The 8,840-nt window shown below is 44.1% G+C and overlaps 1 pseudogene; it reads right to left on the minus strand.

The window, feature by feature from the left end:
* Nucleotides 1-3,249: 3,249 nt before the first annotated feature.
* Nucleotides 3,250-4,164, minus strand: LOC137220815 (neuronal vesicle trafficking-associated protein 1 pseudogene; annotated as a pseudogene).
* Nucleotides 4,165-8,840: the final 4,676 nt, after the last annotated feature.

An 8,840-nucleotide genomic window follows, 5' to 3' on the forward strand; every position in this document is an offset into this window, starting at 1 on the left:
TTCTCCTTGGATTTATCCTGTATGGGACTCTCTGTGCTTCCTGGACTTGATTAACTATTTCCTTTCCCATATTAGGGAAGTTTTCAACTATAATCTCTTCAAGTATTTTCTCAGTCCCTTTCTTTTTCTCTTCTTCTTCTGGAACCCCCTATAATTCAAATGTTGGTGCATTTATTGTTGTCCCAGAGGTCTCTGAGACTGTCCTCAGTTCTTTTCATTCTTTTTTCTTTATTCTGCTCTGCAGTAATTATTTCCACTATTTTATCTTCCAGGTCACTTATCAGTTCTTCTGCGTCAGTTATTCTGCTACTGATCCCTTTTAGAGTATTTTTTATTTCCTTTATTGTGTTGTTCATCGTTGCTTGTTTCCTCTTTAGTTCTTCTAGGTCCTTGTTAAATGTTTCTTGCATTTTCTCTATGCTATTTCCAAGATTTTGGATCATCTTTACTATCATTATTCTGAATACTTTTTCAGGTAGTCTCCCTATTTCCTCTTCATTTGTTAGGTCTGGTGGAGTTTTACCTTGGTTTTTCATCTGCTGTGTGTTCTTCTGTCTTCTCATTTTGCTTATCTTACCGTGTTCGGGGTCTACTTTTTGCAGGCTGCCGGTTCGTGGTTCCCGTAGTTTTTGGTGTCTGTCCCCAGTGGCTAAAGTTGGTTCAGTGGGTTGTGTAGGCTTCCTGGTGGAGGGGACTAGTGCCTGTGTTGTGGTGGATGAGGCTGGATCTTGTCTTTCTGGTGGGCAGGTCCACGTCTGGTGGTGTGTTTTGGGGAGTCTGTGGCCTTATTATGGTTTTAGGCAGCCTCTCTTCTAATGGGTGGGGCTGTGTTCCTGTCTTGCTATTTGTTTGGTATAGGGTGTCCAGCACTGTTGCTTGCTGGTCGTTGAGTGAAGCTGGGTGTTGGTGTTGAGATGGAGATCTCTGGGAGATTTTCGCCATTTGATATTATGTGGAGTTGGGATGTCTCTTGTGGACCAGTGTCCTGAAGTTGGCTATCCCACCTCAGAGGCACAGCACTGACTCCTGGCTGCAGCACCAAGTGCCTCTCATCCACACGGCTCAGAATAAAAGGGAGAAAAAGTGGAAAGAAAGAAAGAGGATAAAATAAAGTAAGATAAAATAAAATACAGTTATTAAAATAAAAAATACAAAATAATTATTAAGAAAAAAATTTTTTTTTAAGTAAAAAAAACAAACAAGAAGAAAAAAAAACTGGACGGACAGAACCCTAGGACAAATGGTGAAAGCAAAGCTATAGAGACAAAATCTCACACAGAAGCATACATATACACGCTCACAAATAGAGGAAAAGGGGAAAAAATAATATATCGTTGTTCCCAAAGTCCACCTCTTCAATTTGGGATGATTCGTTGTCTATTCAGGTATTCCACAGATGCAGGGTACATCAAGTTGACTGAGGAGATTTAATCCGCTGCTCCTGGAGCTGCTGGGAGAGATTTCCCTTTCTCTTCTTTGTTCGCACAGCTCCGGGGGTTCAGCTTTGGATTTGGCCTCGGCTCTGTGTGTAGGTTGCCTGTGGGTGTCTGTTCTTTGCTCAGACAGGATGGGGTTAAAGGAGCAGCTGCTTCGGGGACTCTGGCTCACTCAGGCTGGGGGGGGACGGAGGGGCACGGATTGAGGGGGGAGCCTGTGGTGGCAGAGGTCAGCGTGATGTTGCACCAGCCTGAGGCACTCCGTGCGTTCTCCCGGGGAAGTTTTCCCTGGATCACAGGACCCTGGCAGTGGCGGGCTGCACAGGCTCCCGGGAGGGGAGGTGTGGATAGTGACCTGTGCTCGCACACAGGCTTCTTGGTGGCTCCAGCAGCAGCCATGGCGTCTCATGCCCGTCTCTGGGGTCCGTGCTGTTAGCCGCGGCTCGCGCCCGTCTCTGGAGCTCCTTTAAGCGGCGCTCTTAATCCCCTCTCCTCGTGCACCAGGAAACAAAGAGGGAAGAAAAAGTCTCTTGCCTCTTCGGCAGGTCCAGATCTTTTCCCGGACTCTCTCCCGGCTAGCCGTGGTGCACTAACCCCTTCAGGCTGTGTTCATGCCGCCAACCGCAGTCCTCTCCCTGGGATCTAACCTCTGACCTCCGAAGCCCGAGCCTCAGCTCCCAGCCCCTGCCCGCCCCGTTGGGGGAGCAGACAAGCCTCTCGGGCTGGTGAGTGCTGGTTGGCACCAGTCCTCTGTGCAGGACTCTCTCTGCTTTGCCCTGTGCACCCCTGTTGCTGTGCTCTCCTCTGTGGCTCCGAAGCTTCCCCACTCCACCACCCGCAGTCTCCACCCGCGAAGGGGCTTCCAAGTGTGTGGAAACCTTTCCTCCTTCACAGCTCCCTCCCACTGGTGCAGGTCCTGTCTCTATTCTTTTGTCTCTGTTTATTCGTTTTTCTTTTGCCCTACCCAGGTACGTGGGGGAGTTTCTTGCCTTTTGGGAGGTCTGAGGTCTTCTGCCAGCGTTCAGTAGGTGTTCTGTAGGAGTTGTTCCACGTGTAGGTGTATTTCTGATGTATCTGTGGGGAGGAAGGTGATCTCCGTGTCTTACTCTTCCGCCATCTTCCCCCTCTTCCTGCCTGTTTCTTACATCAAAGGAGTTACATCTGTCCCACAAAATAAAAATTAAAGTAGCCTTGGCGTACCAGCAATTACACTTTCACTTTTCTCACCCAGCTAATTAAAACTAAGTAGCTAATACGGCTGTTGGTGCAAACTTATTCATAATAGCTGTGAACAAAAGGGACAGTAGGTTTCATTCCTACTCAGCCCATCACAGAGCAGACGGACTAGCTACAGGGAGATGGGTTCTGCAACCTGTGGCCCCGGATCCCTTCTTCCCAGAGTCCCCACCTCACATGCTCTGACCCAGTCCACATGCACTGAGGGAAACATGGCTCCCCTGCCCAGTGGGCACCCTCTGTACTGAGAGGGAGCCTTCTGCCCACAGCAGTGACCACAGCCCGAGCCGACCTGCTGCAGTGCCTGCACACTCAGTAGTGAGCACGGGGCAGGCAAGGGCACAACTGCGACCTGATGGCATCTTTCCTTCCTTCCCTCTGCTGCTCACTATGGTGCGTCTTGACCATTGGCACTATTGCCATTGGCGGGAGGTAGGAAGAAACGTGCAGTACATCTTGCTCTTAGCAAAGCAAGGGATCACTCTAGATATGGCTATGGAGTCAGGTTTGCAAACGGCAAGGTAGTTAAAAAAAAAAATCAATCCCACAAAGTGCATATTTATCTGAAGTCGAATCCCTTGCATATCCAGTGTAAATTTATTTTTTGACAGCATCCAATAAATCCCAGTAAAGTCGCTAAATTAAGATTCTTTAACATGGCAAGTTGTGTCAGAGCTCTTTAAGCAATGCTGATATGCCCTTGATTTTATGCCATGGTGGTCTGCAGCAAGCTGTATTTGCAAAGCAGCATTAGCAAACAGAAGCAGTTGCACCATACCTGAGTAACCTCTAAATTATCAGTAATTATATCTAATGAAATCTCCCTCAGAGTCCCTTTGTTACCTTCCAGTGACACTGTAAGGAACCTGCCCATCTCACTAAGCAGATTTCTCAGCAGCCTCAGTCTCCTGCTCTGAGAGCTTCTCTTCGGACAGAACTGACATCCATGGCGACACCGAGTGGGTGATGCTCTGCTTGGCCAGGTTGTGGTGGTTGATGATGGTGTAAAATTTCTCCCGGACGTTGGAGTCTTGCTCCGCATGGTAGCTCTCCAAGCCTCCTGGGATGCACTGGGTGTTCTTGAGGGTGAAGCCATCGGGACAGGCACGGTCATAGTTGTACATCTTGTAGACGACCAGGAAGATGACACAGGTGAGAAAGACCAGGGCAAAGAAGACCAGCACAGACACCTTGAACCTCTTGGTTACACCCTCAGTGATGCTGACAGTGAACGTGGCTATCTCGGGAGGACGTGCTTTGCCTTTATTTCAGTCAGGTTCATTTTCAGTCTTAGTTTTCACGACCACCTTATCCAGGGGCGGGAAGTGCAGCTGATTGACATCAAGGGGCGTCATCAGGGGGGTGGTGTCGAAGCCATCCTCCAGCAGCGGCTGCTTGGTGCCCTTCTCCGTGAAATTGTTTCCCACCTTCACCATGGTTCCAGGAGACCCGAGGCTGCCACTCCACGCCTGGCTCCGGCAGGTCTGGGCTCCGACCGTGCTCTGAGCCTCCGTGTTGCCCGCTCCCGCTCACAGCAATCTCAGATGAAGATCTTGAGACAAGTGGGGCTGAGAGACAGGCTTTCAAGTTGAAAGGTCTAGAGTTGGAATCCTGGCTCCACCTTTTGCCAGCCTTGTGACTCTGGACAAGTTACTGAACCTTTTAGTTTGTCAGGCTTTTAAAATGGCAGACTGGAGATAATAATAGCTGTCGTGTAATTTGAGCTTGAGCTGGATATCCCATCTCTAGCTCACTTGGACTCCTTGAGCAGGTTCCCAGTTCAAGATGCTTTAACTGTAAAGTAGAGAGTCTGGACCAGGTCCCTAAGTCTCTACAAACTTGAACCTCTCAAACGTTTTTATTCTCCAGTTGGCCCTACCCACATTTTCTAGCCTCTTTTTCTAGTCTACCCACACTCATATTATTCAAATAATATTAAAATGGCATACATTTCAATAAGAAAGTATCTGTTCTAAAGAGTAAGCACTTGGGGGTTGGTTTTGAACTATTTTCCATCTTCCCAGTTGTCTTTTTGTTATTGGTCATGTCTCCATGCATCGAGTACTTCACTGAAGTCATTTGTAAAAGATAAACAAAAGTAATCACAGAAGAAGGCTTTTAAAATATACCTAGTATTTTGAGATTAAAAAAAAAAAGTATTGTCATTCAGTCTTGTGATTTTTAAAAATTTGGGCTCTATTTAGTTTTCTGCTCATTTTACCTTCTGACGTGCTCAAACCCTTCTGGTGTTAGCTCCTTTTGGGGCCCCAATCTGGTAAAAAGCAGAGACTTGGAGGTCAGACTTTGTACTCTGATCCTGCTTAGGCCTGAGTCACACTTCTTGGGAGAAGCTGCTAAACTATTCAGTGGAGCAGCTTCTTCATCTGCAAAAAAGTAAAAGGAATAATGGTGGGCAACTCCTTCAAAAGGCAACTGTGGGGGCTTCCCTGGTGGCGCAGTGGTTGAGAGTCCGCCTGCCGATGCAGGGGACACGGGTCTTGCCCCAGTCCAGGAAGATCCCACATGCCGCAGAGTGGCTGGGCCCGTGAGCCATGGCTGCTCAGCCTGCGCGTCCGGAGCCTGTGCTCTGCAATGGGAGAGGCCACAACAGTGAGAGGCCCACGTACCACAAAAAAAAAAAAGGCAACTGTGGGTGATAAATCCTGATAGAGTGCTCCTCTCTTCTTTAGGAAGAGCTTCTGAACTGCCATCCACTTTTCTAAATTGTACGTTGATAAAAAATTGCTAGGGAGGATTCCCAGAATTCAAGTTTATGAGCCCCTCCTGAGCCCATTTCTCTCAACAATGCCATCATTCCAGGGAGGGAGGGTGCTCGTTGATGCCAATGCAGACCGTAGATTGAGATTCCAAAAGAGATCTTTACAGGAGAGGGAAAGACTCACAAATTGGGCACAGTGTTTATTATTATAAGTTCTTTTAGAAGGAGAGGAGGTAACTGAGTTGAAAGCTAAGCAGTCACCTCTTTGTGTCCCCAAAGGGCCTTGTTTCAGAAGAGGATGTGAACTCAGTTTCAAGGTCTGTTATCTGGGGACACACACTCAGGTGGGAATTAAGCCCACAAAAGACTAAAACTCTTTGTCATGAATTTCTCAGCCTGTCCTGTGATGATGCTTCTCCCTTCTCAGGAGCACCTCTCTGGACTTGCCGTCACAGCACAACCTGAGAAAAGACTCAAGAGCACCTGAGCAGTGTTTCAGAGACGTAACAGTAACTGTCCTAGCAGGAGCCGGAGCTGGAGCTTCAGTTCACATCACTTTTCCACTGGAGGTCTGCTCAGGAGGGAGAATAGGTCAGGTGCCAAGGTCAAAAGTACACAACTACTACACAGCAGTGAGCCGTGGAGCGATTAATTCAAAGGAAATATAATAACTACTGAACCAAGTCAGAGCACAGAAAAATTTCTCAAGGAACACATAAGTACCCAATCTAAATTCAGAGTCCATATGGATGTCATAGACGCTGTAGCCTACAAACTTAAAGGACGTTAAAGCATCGTTTGTTAATTCCCTTCATTAACAAACATAAAAAACAAGGTGTTAACGTTTTCATTTTCAGGTGGAGAAACTGAGTTGGATGACGCAAAATGACTAAACCTCAGGGCAGATAATTTCTGTGCAAGAGTTGCACATCATATAAATCTTGATGTTTCTGTAATAATCATGTTTTATCAAAGAAAAAAAAATGTGTGTGGCTAGTATTTGTCAGAAGTTAAAATGTCTTTATTACTTACCATGCGTTTTCCTGAATGACCTTGAAAGCAGACACTCAGATATAGCAAGAAATAAACAAGCCTTTCTTTCCCATCCTTAAATACCTCAGCTTTGACTTACATTTGGATGCTCACAGAATTGTCAGTTCAGCTCCTTTCCTTACAGAATCTGGTGTTGATGAAACATTATGGGCCTTCAAATCATGTATGCATACAAGAGTATACTGGGACATTCCTACTCCATGGGATTACTCTTAACATAAGGGGTTTCACAGCAAACCCTGGAGCTACGTGAATTGATTCAGGTATTGATGGAGGCCTTTTAACCTCACTGGGAGTCTTATTAGCTCCGATTTCTATTCTAATGATACTTTCAAAACATTTGTTTTATTTTTTCAGCTCTGTTAAGGTGTAATTGACAAAATTATAAAATATTTAAAGTCCACATTGTGGTGATTTGATATATATTTATATGTTTTGGTTAGAACATTTAAGTCCTCTCTTAGCAGATTTCAATTATATAATACAGTGTTATCAACTATAGTTACGATGTTTTACATTGGATCTTCAGACCTTATTCATCTTATAGCTGAAAGTTTGTACCCTTTTACCAACCTCTCCCTATTTCCCCCATTTAAACATTTATATACCTATGAAAATATTTAGCCACTGTATCCTTGCCATTTAATCTTGACACAATAGATAATCAGGCTTTAGCCATACTTTTCATATGGGTTGGAAAGACTCCACAAAAGATGATATGTCAGAAACATAGTCATTTGGTCCACAATAGCTGGAGGACAAAGCTCACACTCATGAATCAGATGTGTTGCTCTGTTGGACTCTGGGGATCCTGTCAGTTTTACTGCCAATAATGAGCAAAATGATTCTCCCTAAAATGCAGTTAGCATTTAATTGCCCCTTCTTTAATTTTTTTCTTAAAAATGAACTTTGAATGCACATGCCTTTTTATTTGCATATATTATTGAGATAAGTGATCAAACTCATCAAACACCTCAATTAAGATACTGTGTATCTTTTCCATTTTCCATAAATGCATACATTGACATTTGATGTCATTGAGAAGGGTTTCAGTGGAAACAAAACCATATTTGAGAGGAGGACTGATTATTAAACTCCCTCTTGATCCCTTGGTTGCTATTTTTATCAAGCTGCTCTTACAGATGCATCAGCCAGTCTGAAGGAAGCCAGATGTCAGTGATCCATAAAAAGTATGAATTCTACACCCTAAGTCCCGCTGCAAAAGAGCATGACCACAGAGCCTTTTGGAGACAGGGACTGTGGTTAATTACTGATGAAGCAAAGGCCACACTTAATCACAATGTCTTTTTAGCGATATTTGTTGTAGTTTTTATAAAATTGCTACATGCACCGTAGGTCTTTGTAGAAATTATCCAAGCCTGAAACGAATTTAGTCTGTAACATTCCACAACTTAGAACCAGATAAAATCCAGGAGTCAGGTCAGCCATCCAGGAAAACCTAGTTCTGGTCTGTATATCCTCTTTCAAGTGTACATATTGTGAGTTTTAGTTCAGAGCAACAGTGATGAAATAGTCAAGTGATTTCGAGTTTTCTCCTAAACCTCAGTTCCCTTGCCAGTAGAAAGGAAGTGTTAAAATCCACCCTCCATGGGCCTCAAGACTACAGTCAAGATGAAATAATGTGTATCAAATGCCCTGGATACTGTAAAGCCTTATACAAATGTCCATGACAATAATGATGAACGCCTTACATATCAGTACATTTAAGTAAATGATTATAAATTGGCTTACATTTTACTCTACACTGGTATATAAAGCTTAGCTATTTTTCTAAATAATAGCTAGAGGTAACATATATTACACATTTGCCATGTGCCAGATACTGTGCTAACTGCTTTATATGAGTTGTTTTAAATTCACACAAATCGTATGATAAGCTTGGCTATTGTCCTTAATGACTAATCCTAATGATTAACACTTATTACACATTAACCACATTGCAGGTACCATGCTGAGTACTTTACATGCATTATCACTTTAAATCCTCATAAACTGTATGATATATTTGCTATTGTCATTCCCATTTAACAGGTGATAAAGTGAAGCTCAGGTAAATTAACTTTTGCCTATACAACTTGTGAGGCTGAATGATTTGTGAGTGGTAGACCTACTGTTAGGAGTCTAATCTGTCTGATTTCAAAGCCTGTGCTTTTAGCTGGTATGCCACTGCCATCCATCTTCCTCATGTATTTTTTCTAAATTTCCTTAGACTGTAAATTTTCCCTCTAGAGTGCAGGATCCTTGAGGGCAGGGGAATTACTTGTTTATATGGTATATGTACCTGGCACCCGATGCTTGGCATATGGTGCATGGTCAAATAACGTAATTCTTAAATACTTGACTTTGGGTTGGTTATTAAAGAAGGCCAATAAAAC

The sequence above is a fragment of the Pseudorca crassidens genome, chromosome 3 (assembly GCF_039906515.1).
Source record: "Pseudorca crassidens isolate mPseCra1 chromosome 3, mPseCra1.hap1, whole genome shotgun sequence".
In the NCBI taxonomy this organism is placed as follows: Eukaryota; Metazoa; Chordata; class Mammalia; order Artiodactyla; family Delphinidae; genus Pseudorca; species Pseudorca crassidens.